General features: G+C 44.6%; 1 protein-coding gene across 10 annotated transcripts in view; it reads left to right on the top strand.

Moving 5' to 3' along the window:
• The first annotated feature begins 845 nt into the window (after positions 1-845).
• The window catches only part of ATG13 (autophagy related 13), a 47,665-nt gene continuing 31,098 nt past the window's right edge, over positions 846-17,412 (top strand). For 9 of the 10 annotated variants that reach the window (XM_056132819.1, XM_056132811.1, XM_056132785.1 and 6 more), the window contains exons 1-2: positions 846-1,187; positions 1,620-1,670. The gene's annotated coding sequence lies outside the window, so the exon portion shown is untranslated. The remainder of the gene's footprint in view (positions 1,188-1,619; positions 1,671-17,412) is intronic. The other variant, XM_056132751.1, reaches the window with a different exon arrangement.

Below are 17,412 nucleotides of genomic sequence, written 5' to 3'. Positions count from 1 at the left end.
ATTCGAGCGGGCCGGCAATACCTGGAGTCCTGGAGCTGCAGCTGATGAGTTAGGGACCAGAGGCTTTGGGGTTGGGGTGGGGGGCTCTAACCAGTCTACCATTGCAGAAAGGAGGGGCATAAAAAAGTCGTCCGGGACCCAGCCTGGCGGGCGCGGAGCGTGGCCTCAACCATCAACAGGCTTTCCCTCTCACGTCTAGAAACCCACGTCGTGAGGCGGCCGAGGCGGAAAAAAAAAAAAAAAGCCCAGGAAACAGAAAAGGACGGCGCGAAAGGCGGGGAGAGAGGGAGCGAGGATTCAGAGGCGAGCCAACTGCTTCAAAACATACAGCCAAGGAGATTTAGAAATGGATGCGAAAGTCTCGTTGGGCCCCTAACGTCGCTCAGTCCCCTAAAGTCTGTCACCCACCTCTCGGCGGCGGCGGCAGGTCCCGGCCGCACTCCCCACCCACCCAGGCGGTTCCGGAACCTCCCGAGGCGCCAGCGGCCGCGCACAAGCCGCCACGGAGCTCAGCGGGGGCCTCGCCCCTTGCGTCAGCGCAGGCCCCGCCCCCTTGCGTCAGCGCCCGCCCCCACGCCGCGTCCTCACACCCGCGGCCGCCCAGGCCTGCGATTTCCCGTCTCACATTCCTCGAAAGCGCTGTACCGTCCAAGACCCCGCTCTTCACGCGTGTTTTCTCTTCAATCACGCTTGAGAAAATTTAAAACAAAGAATTATGTGACGCGGAGGTCAACACTTGGCGATTATATCAAGAGAAAGGGCAGAAGCTGGGAGACCGCGTTGTGGCGAAAGTGCGTCTGAGAGCGAGCGACTGGATTTCCGCCCTCTCCCTCGGCTCACCCCCCGCCTTCCCCGAAGCGGATGAAAACAAACACGAACGATGGCGGCGCCGGGCAGCCGCCGGCTGCGGGGCTTCAGGCGGGAGTGATCGTTTGATCTGGAGAGGGGCACTTTGGAGAGCGTGAATCGGCGTGAGTGCGACCGCTCACCCCGTGCAGAGAGCGAACTCCCCAGTCCCCGGACCTGTCAGCCAGGAGCCTCCCGCGGCGCGAGGTCTCTCCGCGATCCGAGCTGTCACTGCAGCCCCGACTCGCGGAGCCCTCAGCCAGGAGGCGCGGCTGAGCGGCCCCAGGCCCCGGCCACCGTAATGAGAGTCCCGAGCCACGCTCTGTGTCGCAGCTTCGTAGGTACGAAACTTTTCGGGACGACTCGGGGGATTCCTCCCCCGTCTCCCACAAGATTTCTCAGCACCCTCGGGTGGGAGGCTCTGACCCTGCGGCCTGTCGGGCACCTCCCTGGGAAGTCGAGGCCGGCTCGTCACCGTTCAGTCCTCTGCACTTTCTTTGGGAAGTCGGGTGGGTGGGTGAGTGGCCCCGGATGCTTCATGATCTTGCTAGGGATCCCCCAGAGCTTTCTTCTGCCCTTTCTCAGCTCTCGACAAGGCTTGGGGGAGGTCGTTTGGGGTCTTCCCTGCTGGGTAGGGATCCCAGTGAATGAGGTCGGCTTTCATGCCATCAAGATTTGCTGAGGATCATAGATGTGCCCTGATGTGCGTGGAGGTGAGGTTAACTAGCGATAAAGGGGGAGCCCAGGGTTCACACCTCTCTTCTTCCTGGCAGTGGAAGGACCCGTGGACACCTCCGATCCGTTCTCGTTCAATAAACCTCGGGGTAAGTGGCCGACCACTGTTCTCGGCGTCATCGCTAACTTTATCCGTTGTATCCGGGAGGGGTTGCACCGTCCAGCTCCGTCCACCCTCATCCTTTGCCAGCCTCCACTTCCCCTGGAGTTCTTGAGCCAGAGAGACATAATGTCCAAGAAAAAAAGTGCCTGCCTGCTCCCTTGTACTCCTTGTTGTTCCAAAACTCATCTCCAAAAGCGGGAGACTTTGTGGAACACTTTAGGTGGTCTGTATACAATCACAGAACATAGACCTTCCTGTACATGAACTTTACTGCAAGATGTGTATGTGTGTGTGTGTATGTGTGTGTGTGTGTGTGAGAGAGAGAGAGAGAGAGAGTGAGAGTGATGTCAGTTTTTTTTTTCTGTATAGTGGCCATTGTGGCTTCTTGTAAATTGTTTATTTTGGCTTGTATGTTTTGGACCTACACCTAGCTGTGATCAGGGTTTACTCCTAGCTCTTTGCTCAGAGATCTCCTGGGGGCTATATGGATTGCTGGGGATTAAACTTCTCTGGCAGGAGCCATGTCCCCTACACAGTCACTTTAGGGCCAATTCTTTTGATTTTTTTTAACTTCAACTTTCAACAACGACATAATGCTTTTGGGATGAAAATCCTAACTTAACCAATGTTTTAATTCCAAAATTATTATTATTTTTAGGGGTCACGTCTGGTTGTTTTCAAGAATTTTCCAACTCTGAGCTCAGTGTGTCTGAAGTTGCTTGGGGGTACCAAAAGTAGTGGGAGAAGGGTTTGACCTAAGCATGAAGCCAGCCCTGTTCAGCTCTCTTCAGTATTTTTCGTACCCTGTGGGTGATGAGTAAATGCAGAAACAAATGTCTCATATATTGATTTATGTCATAAGATGCACTTGTGGGTAAAAAGTTAGCAAGGCCATGAAAGATAATAGCTTTTGTCCAAACATGACAACTTTTGAGATTCTTGTTTTATAAAAATTGCGCAGGGACTTGGGAATTAGATCAAGTGTACATGCTTAGCACGGGAAGGAGGGGGACCTGAATTTCATCATCCCTGGTAGAGCCTTGGTGGCATGGAGCATGGAGAGCATGTTCCTAGCTCCCATCCCCCCGACCCCCCCCAACTGGGTTTGGCTGGATTAAAAAAAAATTCAAACTACTGGATTTCTGCATCTGACCTATCTAACTCTTCTGTTGTGGTTCCCCTCCCCAAGTGTTATTTGTATTTGTTTTTCTTTGGGGGGGGGTTGGGGCCACACCCTGCTGTGCTTATTCCTGGTTCTGTGTCAAGGATCACTTCTGGAGGTGCCAGGGATCAAATCCAGGTTAACTTCAAGTAAGGCAAAGTACCTTGTCCACTGTAAAATCTATCTGGCCCTAGTGGTTCTTAAGGGGTCAAGGGGATAATTCAAAGGGTTGGCTCCCTAGCAGCACTTAGCCTCCAGAACACCTTTGACTGTAACACTGGTGGCCTCCAGCAAAGCTGGAAGAACCCTCTCATTGGAAATAGCAGTTAGGTGCTGGAGTCCAGTGGGTAGGACTTTTTCCTTGCAGGTTACCAACACAGATTCTATCCCTGGACTCCCGTATAGTCCCCTAAAACAACCCCAGGACTGATCCCTGAGTGCAGTGCCAGTAGTAATTCCTGAGCATTGCTGAGTATGGCCCCAAAACAAAACCAAAAACAAAAACAAATAGCAGTTATTAAACTTGAAGATGAAAGCTGAAAATCTTCAACTGCTAGCTCCCCATATTATACACTTCTTTTTTAAGGACTGTCTTAAGACATATGTGGTTTAGGGAAGGATTTCCATAACCTAAATTCTGGCAGCTTAAAACATTAACTGTTGAACTTCCAGAGACCCTAGCCACATCGTAAAGTGAATTTTCAGGAGTAATTTGGACTATTTTGGAAATGCTCCCATTCTAGGATTTATTGCACCGGTTCAACAAGAAGCGTTCCTACCTACTTTGCATATTTATATATTTGTGTAGGTGGAAATAGAATGTATTTATTTTGGACTCCTTTTTATTGTTGTTATTTTGGGTCATACTGCATTGTTCAGGAACCACTAAGTGTGGTTTTTTGGATTGCTCCCAATGGTACTCAGGGGACGAGGCAGTGCCAAAAAGTGAACCTGGGCTGAAAGTAGACTATAGACCGAACACAATGGCCACTCAATACCTCTATTGCAAACCACAACACCCAAAGGAAAGAGAGAGCAAATGGGAATGCCCTGCCACAGTTGGGGGAGTGGGGGGATGGGTTGGGGGGATGGGATGGCTACTGGGATCATTGGTGGTGGAGAATGGGCACTGGTGGAGGGATGGGTACTTGATCATTGTATAACTGAAACCCAAGCAGCAAAGTGTGTAAGTCTACAACTTTACCTCATGGTGTTTCACTAATAAAAATAAATAAGCAACAAAAAAAGTGAACCTGGGACTTTTGCATGTACTCTAGCCTTTTGAGTTATCTCTGTGGTCCCATTTAAGAGGTCCCAGGGGTCAGAAAGATAGTAAATCTTTAGTAAGATAACTGCCTTGCATGTGGCTTAACTAATTCCCTCCCTGAATCACTGAATCACTGCATATGGTCCCCTGAGCACAGAGCCAGGAGTAAGTCCTAAACCCCTCAGGGTGTGTTCCAAAAGACAAAGAAGAGATGCATGATTATATTCATTGAAATGTGTTTGGAGTGCTAGTTAGGTTACTAAGAAAAGAAACAGTGTGCTTAAAATAAGTTAATCCTATCTCTCCAATGGTGTTTCACTGATAAAAATTTAAAAATAAAATAAAATTTAGGATTTTTTATCTTTGGGAGGGTACAATTTGGGCTGCCTATAGTGCTGTAGTACCATTGGTTGTCAGAGGGTACTCTTGGCTCTCTGTGTCCCAGGGCTGTCTCCTGGCAGTGCTCTGGGGACCATATCAGTGTTGGGAATAGGTCTGGGGTTGGACACATGCATAGCAAGTACCTGCTGTACTCTCTCTGACCTCCATCTTTTTTTGGGGTTCTCAGGGATTATTACTCCTTGTGCCACACTCAGGGATTACAAATGGTGGTTCATGGTACCTTATGGGGTGCCAGAGATCAAATCTAGGTTGGCTCGTGCAAGCTTAGTGCCCTAACCACTGTGCAATCACTCTGGCCTATCTTTTCCTTTTTTAAGGAATAGAAATATGGATACTTGTTTTGGTGTTTTAAATACACCAGGTGCTCAGAGCCTACACGTGACTTAGTGATTTATGGATGATATGATGCTGGGGATCAAAGCTGGGATTTCTGCAGTCAGTGCATACACTCCAGCTGTCTGAGCTATCTCACCAGCATGGAGTCTTGTTGCTAGGAAATGCAAGTTCTTCAGCTTTTATTAGGGACCATCGTATTACTTAAAGTGTTTCTGATTTAATATTATAATACACTTGTTTAATAAGTAAGTAAGTAAAGTAAAGGCCCTCCCGTTGATCGTCGATTTGCTCGAGCGGGCCCAGTAACGTCTCCATTGGAGACTTTGTTGTTACTGTGTCTGGCATATCGAATACTCTCGGTAGCTTGCCGGGCTCTCCGAGAGGGGCGGAGGAATCGAACTCGGGTCGGCCATGTTGGCTACGTGCAAGGCAGACGCCCTATCCGCTGTGCTATCGCTCCAGCGATAAAGAAACAGTTTAATAAATGTTTCTTTTTTAATTATGGTGTTAGATCATACCCTGCAATACTGTAAATAGCATGTAGTACAGTAAATTCTCTTTGTGGCATATTCCTGGCCCTGTTGCTCAGGGTCTACTTCCAGCATGGCGCTCAGGGGATTCCTGGTAGATCCCTAAGACCATGTGGTGCTGGAACTCGAACTTGGTGCTCAGGTCAGAGCTATATTACAGCGGGTGGGACGTTTGCCTTGTACACAGCCAACCTGGGTTTGATCCTAGAATCCTCTGAGGTCCCTCAAGCACCACCAGAGGTAATTCCTGATTGTAGAGCCTGTAGTAATTCCTGAGCATTACAGGGTGTGGCCTCAAGAAAAAAAATCACCAAAAACCTTGTGCTGGGAATCAAACTCAAGCCTCTGGCATGCAAAGTGTGTGCACCTGCTCTTTGAGTTATTTTTCTATTCTCTAAAAGTTTATTTATTTATTTATTGTCACACTCAGCAGTGCACAGAGCTTAGTTTTTTTGTTTGTTTTTTTTGGGGGGTTTTATAATTTTTCTTTTTAGCTTTATGGGTCTAGCTTTTTTCTTTTTTTTTACTCCAGTCTCTGTACTCAGGAATTACTCCTGGCAGGGCTCAGGGGACCATGTGGGATGCTGGGAATCAACCCAGGTTGGCTGTGTGTGCTAGGCTAACGCCCTACCCGCTGTAATATCACTCCGGCCTCTGGAATGCAATCCTTCTGTGTTTGTCTCTTTCCCTTTGACACATTTCATTCAGCATGATACTCTCCGTGTCCATTCATGAATAAGCAAATTTCATGACTTCATTTTTTCTAACATTTGCATAGTGTTCCATTGTATAGATATACCATAGTTTTTTTCTTTTCTACTTTTTTTTTTTTTTTTTTTTTTTTTGTTTTGGCTTTTTGGGTCACAGCTGCAATGTCCAGAGATTACTCCTGGCTCTGCACTCAGGAATTACTTCTGGTAGTGCTTGGGAGACCATGTGGGATGCTGGGGATCGAACCTCATTTTGCTGCGTGCAAGGCAAACACCCTACCCGCTGTACTATTGCTTTAGCCCCATGTACCATAGTTTCTTTATCCACTCATCTGTTCTTGGGCACTGGGGTTTCCAGATTCTGGCTATTGTGAATAGTGCTACAGTGAACATAAGAGCACGGTTGACTTTTCTACATTGTGGTTTTGGACCAGTATTCCCAGAAACAGTATTCCTGGGTCATATGGAAATTCAATTTCTAGTTTTTTGAGGAATGCCTATATTGTTTTCTATAAAGGCTGGACCAATCAGCGTTCCCACCACCAGTGAATGAGAGTCCCTTTCTCCCCACATCCATGCTAACACTGGTTATTCTTTTTGATGTGTGCCAGTATCTGGAGTGAGATAATATCTCATTGTTTTGATTTGCATCTCCCTGATAACTAGTGATGTTGAGCAGTTTTTCATGTCCCTTTTGGCAATTTGTATGCCTTCTTTGAGGAAGCTTCTGTTAATCTCTTCTCCCCATATTTTTGTTGGGATGGTATGTTTTTTCTTAAAAAGTTCTACCAGTGCCTTACATTCCTTGAAATCTTACTTTAAATCTTGGAAGCATGTTTTTAGTCATACCCAGCTGTGCTCAGGGTGTACTACTGGTTCTGTGCTCAAGGATCATTCCTTGTGGTACTTGGGGGGCCATATGGGGTACAGGGAATTGAACCCGGGTTAGATGTGTTCAAGGTAAGCACCCTACCCACTGTACTATCCTCTGCCCCATCTCTGCCTCTCTTAAAAGTATTTTTGCATTTTAGGGGCTGGAGAGATAGTACAGTGTGTAGGGCGTTTGCCTTGCACGCGACTGACTCAGGTTCAATTCCCAGCATCCGATATTCTTCCCTGAGCACTGCCAGGAGTAATTCCTGAGTGCATGAGCCAGGAGTAACCCCTGTGCATGAGCCAGGAGTAACCCCTGTGCATCACCGGGTGTGACCAAAAAAGGGGGAAAAAAAGTACTTTTGCATTTTAGTTTGTTTTGGTTTGCGACCACATCCAGAGGTACTCAGTTCCCAACCCTGGTCTGTCAAAGGCGAAGCATACCCTTGAGCTTCATAACCCTCCTTCCAGACTCAGCCCATTTATTTTTTCACTTATTTATTGCCATGCTAAATAGAACCCTGGACCTCAATTATTACGCAAGGCAAATGCTCTATCTCTGAGCTCCTTCTCCAGCCCTTGAAAGCATTTTAAATCCTTAAGTGAATTTAAGATTGACTTTAGTTTGCTTTAAAGAAAAAAAAATCCTTCAGCTTGCTTTTAACTTCAACAAAACTATGGGTCAGTTTATTAGGGAAACAAGACTTCTAAAGGCCAGTATAAGTGGCTTAGGAAATTTGTCTTCTTCTAGTGGTGTCCCTCATGTGACCTTGGTACTAGAGAAAAGATAAGATTGTGAATCACATACATGTAGAAATAGCCCGGGGCACTGTTGACCATTTTCAATGGTAACCTCATAAAAGTAAATTAAATGACTTAAATATCCTGAAAAATAATTGGTTTTCTGACTGAGTCATGGATTTCTGAAAAAACCTTTTTAATCTTTTTTAAAATGTTTTTTTGGCCATACCTAGCCATGCTCAGGACTTACTCTTGGCTCTGTGCTCAGGGATTACTCCTGGAGGGGGCTGGAAATTGAGCCCAGTGGGCTGTGTGCAAGGCAAAGTGTATGCTAATAGTCATGACATTAACCAATTTTTATAATTTATTTTCTCTTGAACCTGAGAGAATACAAAAATAGAGCTCAATAGCAAGAAACTTTATTGCTAAATGTTTTCCCCTCTCTCTTGAGATTTTTGGACTATAACTGGTAATGCTCAGGGGCTCTGGTTACTCCTGGTGGTACTAGGGATTGAACTAGCAACTGCCAAATGCAAGGCAAATGCCTTAACCCCTGTATTATTTCTCCAGCTTCTATTGAAAGAACACTTTGTGGCATGCAATTTTTACATGAACTCTTACTTCATTCTTAAAACCACTCTATTAGGTATTTTTTCCATCATTTTATAGGAAAGACATAGAAAGATAGAATGTTTCCACATACTTATATGCTGCTTTGGTTTTACCATTCAGATCGTCAATGTTTTTGTTAATATCTTTTCATTTACTTCTACTTAAAAGTGGTTATTTTTTGTTTTGTTGTCACACTCAGGGGTACATAGGGGCTACTCCTAGAACATTGCTGAGGTTTGCGTATAGTGTTCTGATTTTCATTTGTTGGAAAAAGGTGGGACATTTAAAATTTAATAATGACATGCCTATGTGAGGAAAATGGGGGAAATTACTAACTTGTACTATTTTTTCTTAACTTTTTCTGATTTTTACTGTATTAAACTTCTAAAAAGCTTGAGTTTGGAGGGATAGTACGGTAAGTAGGGTGCTTACCTTGCACATGGATGACCCAGGTTCGGTCTCAGAAGTACATATGGTCCCCAGTACAGAACCAGGTATAAGCACTAAGCATAGCCAAATGCCCCCCTCCCTGAAACAGAAACACAAAAAGTTTGAATTCAAAAAATAAAAAATTCTGTGTTAGGGGCCAGAAAGATAATACAGTAGGTAAAGCAGATTGTCTTGCAAGCTTTTGACCAGTGTTCAATCTCCAGCACCTCATATGTCCCTTTGTACACTGCATATAGTTCCCTGGGCACCACTTAATGGTCCTTGAGCACTGCAATGAGTGATGCCTGAGCACATCTAGGTGTGGCCAACAAACCAAAATAAAGAAATAAGTCTGTGTTAAGTATTGGGAAACACGAAAAGTGATCTTTCAGTAATTGATGTTCTTCTCTCAGTCTTGAGGGATAGAAATATTATCTGGGATTATTTTTTTTTATTATATATTTTTTTGGGGGGGTCCACAACCAGCGATGCTTGGGGATTACTTCTGGCTCTGTATTCAGGAATAACTCCTTGTGGTGCACGGGGGATCATACAAGATGCCGGGGATAAAACCTGGGTCAATCGCATGTAAGGCAAACAGCGTGCCCTTCTACTATCCCTCCAGCCACTCTGAAATTATTTTTTATGTAATTCCGTTCAAAATTACTGTGCATTTTTATGATATTTTGCCTTTTCCTACCCTCTTTTTTGTGGAATGAGGGACAAGATCAGGTCTTGCTTTTTTTGGACACTGCTGACTTTGCTCAGGGCTTATTCCTGTGCTCAGGAATCAGTTCTGGTGGGGCTCTGGGGATCCCAGATATGTGGTTCCAGGTATTGAATTGTGCTGGCTTGAGTGAACATAGGGCAAATGCCCTATCTGCTGTTCCATCTCTCGGCCTCAAGGTCATGTTCTTTTTTTTTTTTTTCTTTTTGGGTCACACCCAGCGATGCTCAGGGGCCACTCCTGGCTCTGCACTCAGGAACCACTCCTGGCGGTGCTCAGGGGACCATATGGGATATGCTGGGATTCGAACCCGGTTCGGCCGCGTGCAAGGCAAACACCCTACCCGCTGTGCTATCGCTCCAGCCCCAAGGTCATGTTCTTTTAATGGACACATGAGAAGAGTTGGGAGAGGTAATAACTCTGCGGTAGATTTGCATATAGGAGGCCCTGGGTTTGAGCCCCAGCACTGCCCCTGGTGCCAGGTACAGCCCCGGAAGCACTGGCATTCATCATCTCCAGAGCCACAACAATGCATGCCATCTCCAGGGTACCTGCAAAAAAGTGAGTGCAGGCACAGCTAACAGTGGGCAGCCCCTGAGCAGAGAGTTGGAGCTGTCCCCACACCCCCACCCCAGCACTGCTTAGTGTGGCCTAAAATAATTTAGTTTTGGTTTTGTTTTTTGGGTAATCCCCAGTGATGCTCAAGGCATTCCTGGCACTGTATTCAGGAATTATTCCTGGTGGTGCTCTGGGACCATATATGGAATGCTGGGGATTTAAACCCGGGTTGGTTGGTCTTGTGCAAGGCAAGAGCCCTACCTGCTGTATTATCACTCCAGCCCCCAAAATAGTTCTTTTTTTTTTTTTTTAATGTAGGAGTATTGCTAATTATTCAGCCACTGATTAGGCTGGCCGAATTGGGCATGAACTCCACTAAAATAATTCTTTTTTTAAAAAAAATATAGTTTTTAAAGCAATTGAAATCTGACCCCTGGCAGGCACTGCAACTAGAATGCAGGCACACAGAAGCAAGTGCGCTCTGGTCTATTATGCAAGCACCACATTCACGTCTCTGCCTCCTTTGGTGGTCGCAACAGTGATGAGCAAGGGGGAAAGTCCTTTTTCTAAAAGACAACAAGGAAAATGGAAAACCAAAATAAATGAGGGAGAGGTAAATTGAGGAACTTTGTAGCTAGCGATTTTCATGTGAAGAGCTTAGGAGGAGGGGCCCATGGGAAGCTCAGTGGCCACATGCCTGGCTTGAGTGCCTGCATAAGGACAGTGAGTCCAAGAGTCCACTCGCTGATCCTGCCCAATGGAGAGGAGGGTGAGCCCAGCACCTTTTCCATTTGGAATCGTTTCTGCATTTTGTGATCCCTGATGCTGCAATAAGTTGTATGGGCCCAGGGTCGGAGAGTTAGTATGGGGGTTAAGGCACTTGCCGTGTATGCAGCCAACCCTGGTTCAAACCCTGGCACCAATAGGATGTCTATATATGTTTTATTCCTTCTTTCCTCTTGATGATGATGTTACCATAGCCAGGGATGGTGCATACACTTTTTTAAGGTGCTCATGCATTTATTTTTAGCATGTTTTAAATCTTGTTATTTTATTCTAAGCACCATGACTTACAGTACTGTTTGGTTTTCCTAGTGGTGTTTAGTTTAGTCGCTCCTGACTCTGCACCCAGGAGTCACACGTGGTGGGGCTAAAAGGACTATGTAGGTACTGGAGATCAAACCTGGGTTGGTCACATGCAAGACAAGGGCCTTATTCTTATCTGCCCATCCCTACAGTATGGTTTATGGTAAGGTTTCATAAATAGAACATTCGAGCCCACCTGAGTGAAATTTTTTCATCTTTAAAAAAAGGTCTAGGCTTTATATGACTGATATGTAAGCACGAAAGTTTGTAAGTCTGTAACTGTACCTTACAGTGATTCACTAATTAAAAAAAATAAAGGTCTAGGAACCACAGCCTAGAATGAAGCTTTACAGTTAGTTGTCACGTCTCTTTAGTCCTTTATTCTAAAATGGTTCTTCGGCCTTTCTTTGCCTTTTATAAGATGACATTTTTGAGAAGTACAGGCAAATGATTTTGTCTCTTTCTGAGCTCGTCTGCTGCCTCACAGTTTGGGGTTATGCTGTTTGAGCAGGAGCCCTTACCTTACCACTTTAGGAAGGATGTGGTCGCCTTTTTCCCATTTTTTTTTTGTATCTTTGGTTACTCTTGAGTTCTCTGAACTTTTCTAATTAATAAGTAATCTGAGGTAAGATTGTGTAAATATCCCATTTGCCAACAAACTTTTACCTAGTGGTTTTATCATCCATTCGTGAGTTGCTTAACATTAAAGCCCTTTTATTTGGTGTGTGTGGGGGGGGAGCGCCACACCCAGCTGTGCTCAGGGCTTATTCTTAGCTCTGCACTCCTGGAGGGACTTGGGGGACCATCTGAGGTGCTGGGAATTGAAACTGGGCTGGCCTTGTCAAGGCAAGGATCTTATCTGATATACTGTCTCTCTGTTCCTAAGCCAAACATCTTAAATCTCAAGCACGACTTTAAGAAAAGAAAACAAATATATTTTTTTAAAAAAACCCTTTCATGTATGAAAAATTTTATATGAAAAACCTTTACCAGGACAGGTAGGCTTCTTCAGTGATTTCTGGCTGCTTACCAACAACGAAAGGCAAGCTGACACAAGAGACACTAGCCACCTCTTAGTGTGACCCAAACTTAAATCACTGACCAAACTAAATGCTGACAGGGATATAGAGTAACAGGAATGCCTTTCTGCTTCATTACTGGTGCTGGAGAAAGAGTGCTGCTGAATGCCCAAAAGGGGGGTGTGGAAAGAGACAGACAGACTGACTGAGACAGACAGAGAGAGAGAGAGAGACAGAGACAGAGACAGAGACAGAGACAGAGAGAAGAAAAACGCCTGCCATACAAGCAAGCGGGGGTAGGAGGTGGGGGGTGATGGGAGGGAACCTGGGGACACTGGTGCTGGGAAATGTACACGGGTAGATGGATGGGGGTTGGTCTACTGTGTGACTGAAATCTAATCATGAGCCGCTTTGTAAGGGCCAGTTGAGAAGATGGCTTGTGGGTGTGTCTATAAACTAGACCACGTGACCCAGCTCTTGCCACATGATTCAGTAGTTGTGTGCTCCAGTAGTTATTCAAAGTGTCCTCCAGTAGAAGGACTGGGTGGATGACCCAAAGAGCAGGAGTACATGCAGGAGCCCCAAATGCGATCGCCCCCACTACACGCTCTCCAGAGCACATAGCAAGAGCAACAACAACCAACCCAGTTTAGGGTTTTCTCCACTGTTGGCTTACGGTATCAGTTTGGCTGTATTTAATCAATGAACAGTTTTCCTACTCTTCATCTTCCTTTATAATTATACTCATTCTTTTGATTCTCCATGGTGCTTAGGGGACCAGGTGAATCTAGGAACACACTGAGTTGAACTCATTTTCCTTCATGCAAATTATGTGCTTGCTTCAGCCCTTTGAACCATCTCCCTGGCCCTTTGTTCATTTGTGTTTATGCTTTTATTATATATTTATATATTTTTGTTTGTTTTTGAGCCACACCTCATGGTGCTCAGGGCTCTGCACTCAGGAATCACTCCTGGCAAGTTCAGGAGACCATATGGAATGCAGGGGATCAAACTTGGATCAGCTGTATGCAGGGCAAGCATCTTACTTCCTGTACTATCTCTCTGGCTCCTATTTTTATTTTGGGAGGTGGGGGGGCTTACACCTGGCGGTGCTCAGGGCTTACTCCTGGAGGGGCTTGGGGTACTCTATGGAGTGCCGGGGATCAAACCTGGATCATGCAAGGCAAATGTCCTACCCTCTCCCAATGAATTATTGCTCTGGCCGGTTTATGTTTCTAAAAGCCCCTTTTCTCCATGTCTAGGAATGTACTTAGTAGTCGAGTGCTTGCTTTACATGTGTGGATTCTGTCCCCAATACTATGGGGAGATAAGTCCACCTTTGTTTTATCTTTTTTTCTGCAAGGGGAGGTACACTCAGTGATAGTCACAATTACTCCTGGCTCTGTGTTCAGGAATCTACTCATAATCATGCAAGACAAACACCCTACCTGCTGTACTAAACACCATACCCACTGTACTATCACTCTGGTCCCTTTTTTGGTAATCTTAGTGGACAGGAGTAGAAAATATGAACATGAAACTTGTATTTTAATCAATTTGTTCACTTTTTTACCTGATATCTTCTCTTTTGCTTTTTTCCCCTTTTTTTGATTTCTTTCTTTTTTCTTTTTTGTTATTGTTCCTAATATCTTCTTACCTTTCAGTTATTATTTTTCTTTTCTGTCTTTGAACTTTATTTATAGCTTTTGTGTTTCTTTTCCAGTTATTTTTTTCTCTTTTTAGTTTTGGGAACACACTCAGCAATGCTTAGGGCTCACTCTTGTCTGTGCTCAGGAATCACTCCTGTTGGGCTTGGAGACCATATATGGTACCTCCTGTACTATTTCTCCAGTCCTAATAGGTTTTTGTTTTTTCAGATCACACTGGATTTGATCCTAGGGATTGCTCCTCAGAGATGCTCAGGGGACCATGTAGTGCCAGGAAGTGAACCCAGGGCTCCAGCATGCAGAACATGTACTCCAGGGGCTAGAGGTAGTACACTGGGTAAGGAGCTTGCCTTGCACACAGTACCCCATATTGTCCCTGTAACCCTACCAGGAGTGATCCCTGAGCACAGAGCCAGAAGTATACCCTGAGCATCATCGGGTATGACTCAAAAACAAAACAAAAAAAGTGCTCTAGTTCTTTGAGCTATATCCCTGGCCTCCAGTGGTTTTTATCATTTGTTTAGGGTTTTGAAGAAAAGGCTTAATTAAATGAGGCTATTTCTCAAATGAGAAAAGCTGCAAGTGGGGGGACATAGGTGTTGATGAAGCTTGAAAGCACAGCATTACAATTTTTAAATGCATTTTTGACCTCATTAAGCCATTTCAGAAAGGTGACACTGATAAATTTAATTAAACGTTTGAGTGGGAACTACATAGAATTTTCCATAAATACCTGAAATTATACATAGTAATTGGGTTATGTCTCTAGGGCAGATATTTTAATAAGGAAGTAAAGTAGCTCTGGTGAACTTGCATATTCAGCATATTGTCAAGAAAGGGCCAAGAAGTTTGAAAGCTAGCAGAAGTGCTTTGCGGCATGGAGAGACTAGATGGCTGTGAAGAAAAAGGGCCTTGACTTGAACTAAGTGGTAGCTGAAAGTCCCACTTCAGTTCAGTACTCCCAACTGATGTATTACCTTCAAACCCATCAACCAGTCCATCAGAAGACATTGATGAACACAGAAAGATGTTCTGGCCATTTTAACATGCTGGTGCCAGTGACTAATATGGCCAGTTGGCAGTCTGCCAAATCTAAAGAGAAAGTCAGATACTTAATATTCTCAGTTCAAACTGCCCCACAGTCTCCCAACTGCAGAATTCCAACTTGCTTTCCCCCGAGGTAGGTATTATCCTGCTATGAAACTGGAATGATAATACCAGTTCACTTTCTGCTCCAGTTTTCATTTCCCCAAATGGTTTCGTTTCTCCCAAGCAATAGTCATCTTTAATCTGGTATTTTGAGAGTATTATTTTGTGTATACATATTAGCCAGTTATCACTTCACTTGGTGTGAGTAATATCACAAGGGACTGAATTTTCTCTCTTTTCCTTTTTGGTTTTGGGGCCACACTTAGCGACACTCAGGGTTTGGGGATTGCTCCTAGTGGGGTTTGGGAGACCATATGTGGTATCTGGGATCAAACCCAGGTCAGCCACATGTGAAATGAAGTGCCTTACCCACTGTGCTATCACTCAAGCCCTGAATGGTTTTCTTTTAAGTTGTGCTTTCCCCACCCCTTTGTTTACCGCTTGATGATGGGGTGGGGGCTGTTTCACGTGGATACCTGGTCCTGGTGCTTGTTAACATTCTAGTTTTGTTGCTCGCCAGGGGTCGCTGTGGTGCCCATGTATGCGCTTTCCTGCTTGCAGTCCCCTCTTCCTGGCCCTAGTGTTCGCACTTTTTTTTTTTAATGTGTTTTGACTTTTTAGTTGTGTTTGCTGGAGGGTCACATACCTCTTTTCAGTTGTGAGTGCTTGTTTACTTGGCAGTTTTATTTTTCAATAAATTGCGTTAAGAATGTGAATCTCTCTTTTATAATTAAAGAGCTCCAAAAACCTGACTGAGCAAATAAAATTAGTTTTTTCTTTCTTTTTTTTTTTTTTTTTTTTGCTTTTTGGGTCACACCCGGCGATGCTCAGGAGTTACTCCTGGCTCATGCACTCAGGAATTGCTCCTGGCAGTGCTCAGGGGACCATAGGGGGTGCTGGGAATCAAACCTATGTTTGGGTGCTGGGAATCAAACCTGTGTCGGTCATGTTGGCTGCGTGCAAAGCAAATGCCCTACCCGCTGTGCTATCGCTCCAGCCCCCCCCCCCCCTTTTTTTTTTTGAGGAGGAGGAGGAGGCGAGGGGGCACAACTAGTGATGCTCAGGGCACACTCCTGGCTCCAGACTCAGGAATTACTCCTGTCAGTTCTCGGGGGATCACATGGGATGCCAGAGATCGAAGCTAGATCAGATGCATATGCAAGGCTGTGCTATCACTCTGGGTCCTAAAATGAGTTTTCTGAGCATATGCCTCTGTACACCAGACCCTGATCTAGGATCACCATTTATTTGTGAGTTTCGGTGATCAAGATCTTTCCCCAGAATTTTCATTAGGCCTCCGATCATTTTTTCAAAGTCATCCCACCTGTTTTCTTCGCTAACTTGGCATAAGGAATCTTAAAGGTCAGGCTGGTGTTTGCTAAAAAGTCTGGAGCAGAAGAGCAATATGATTATGCAATGCTCTACTGAGATTAGTCTTTCAGTGGTTTGCCAGAGGTTTACAATGTAATCTCAAAGCAAGTATTGGGAAGGAGGAAGTTTCCAGTGCTCTCTCATTTGGTACTTGGGGACTGGGTGCCTCAGATTCCATTGATTGTCTTGAGCAAGAGAAAGACTGAATTTATTAATGACAGCAAAGCGATTACCCTAGGAATGTGCCTTGACAAAGAACTCAAAACACTGAGTTGATTTGGAGTTTCAAAAATTTGAGTTTGAAATTTTGGACGATTAAGTCAGCTTTGCAAGAGAAAGGAATGAAGAGAGGGGGCTTTTATGGAAGAACCACTAGGTTTCTTTTCCTTCTTTCTCTTTTTTTGGTGTTGATTATTCTACTGCTGACCCCAAACAGGTTTCTTTAGGAAAGAACACTGTATCTTTAAAACAAATGGAAAATGTGTCTTGTGAAAATATTTGTTTATGTATGTACAGTTGGTCTTTCCTTTTTAAGAAAAAAAATCATGCAGTTCCTCCTCCAGAGAGGGTTTTATGGCAGGTTTACTCTAGATCATTCTACCAGGACTAGAAGCAAACCCAAAATAAGAATTTATGACAATTGGGCCTGGAGTGATAATACAGCGGGTAGGGCCTTTGCCTTGCAAAACGCCGACCTGAATTCAATCTACGGCATCTCATATGGTCCCCCAAGCACCGTCAGGAGTAATTCCTGAGTGTAGAGCCAGGAGTAACCCCTGAGCATCACTGAATGTGACCCAGAAGACAAAAAAAAAAAAAAAGAATTTATGACAGTCCTCATTTTTCAGAAGTTTTCTGCTTTTAGTCAGATAAGAGAAGCTCAGAGAAGGTTTTTCTTTCTACATCTGTTAAATCTCAAATGTCTTGGCTTAAAATAGTCTTTATGCCAAAGTAGCATATTTTGAGATGGTATATCCTGATCCCTTTCAAAGATCAAGTAACTCACCCAGTCAGTCTCTTCCAGATAAGAAATGAGACCTGAATTAAAGTGGTATTTACAGAAATGAAAATGCAGCAAATAAAATAGAG

Source organism: Sorex fumeus, unplaced genomic scaffold, assembly GCF_029834395.1.
Source record: "Sorex fumeus unplaced genomic scaffold, SorFum_2.1 ptg000007l, whole genome shotgun sequence".
NCBI lineage: Eukaryota > Metazoa > Chordata > Mammalia > Eulipotyphla > Soricidae > Sorex > Sorex fumeus.
The sequence above is the reverse complement of the archived record's forward strand: the minus strand, read 5'-3'. Positions and strand labels throughout refer to the sequence as shown.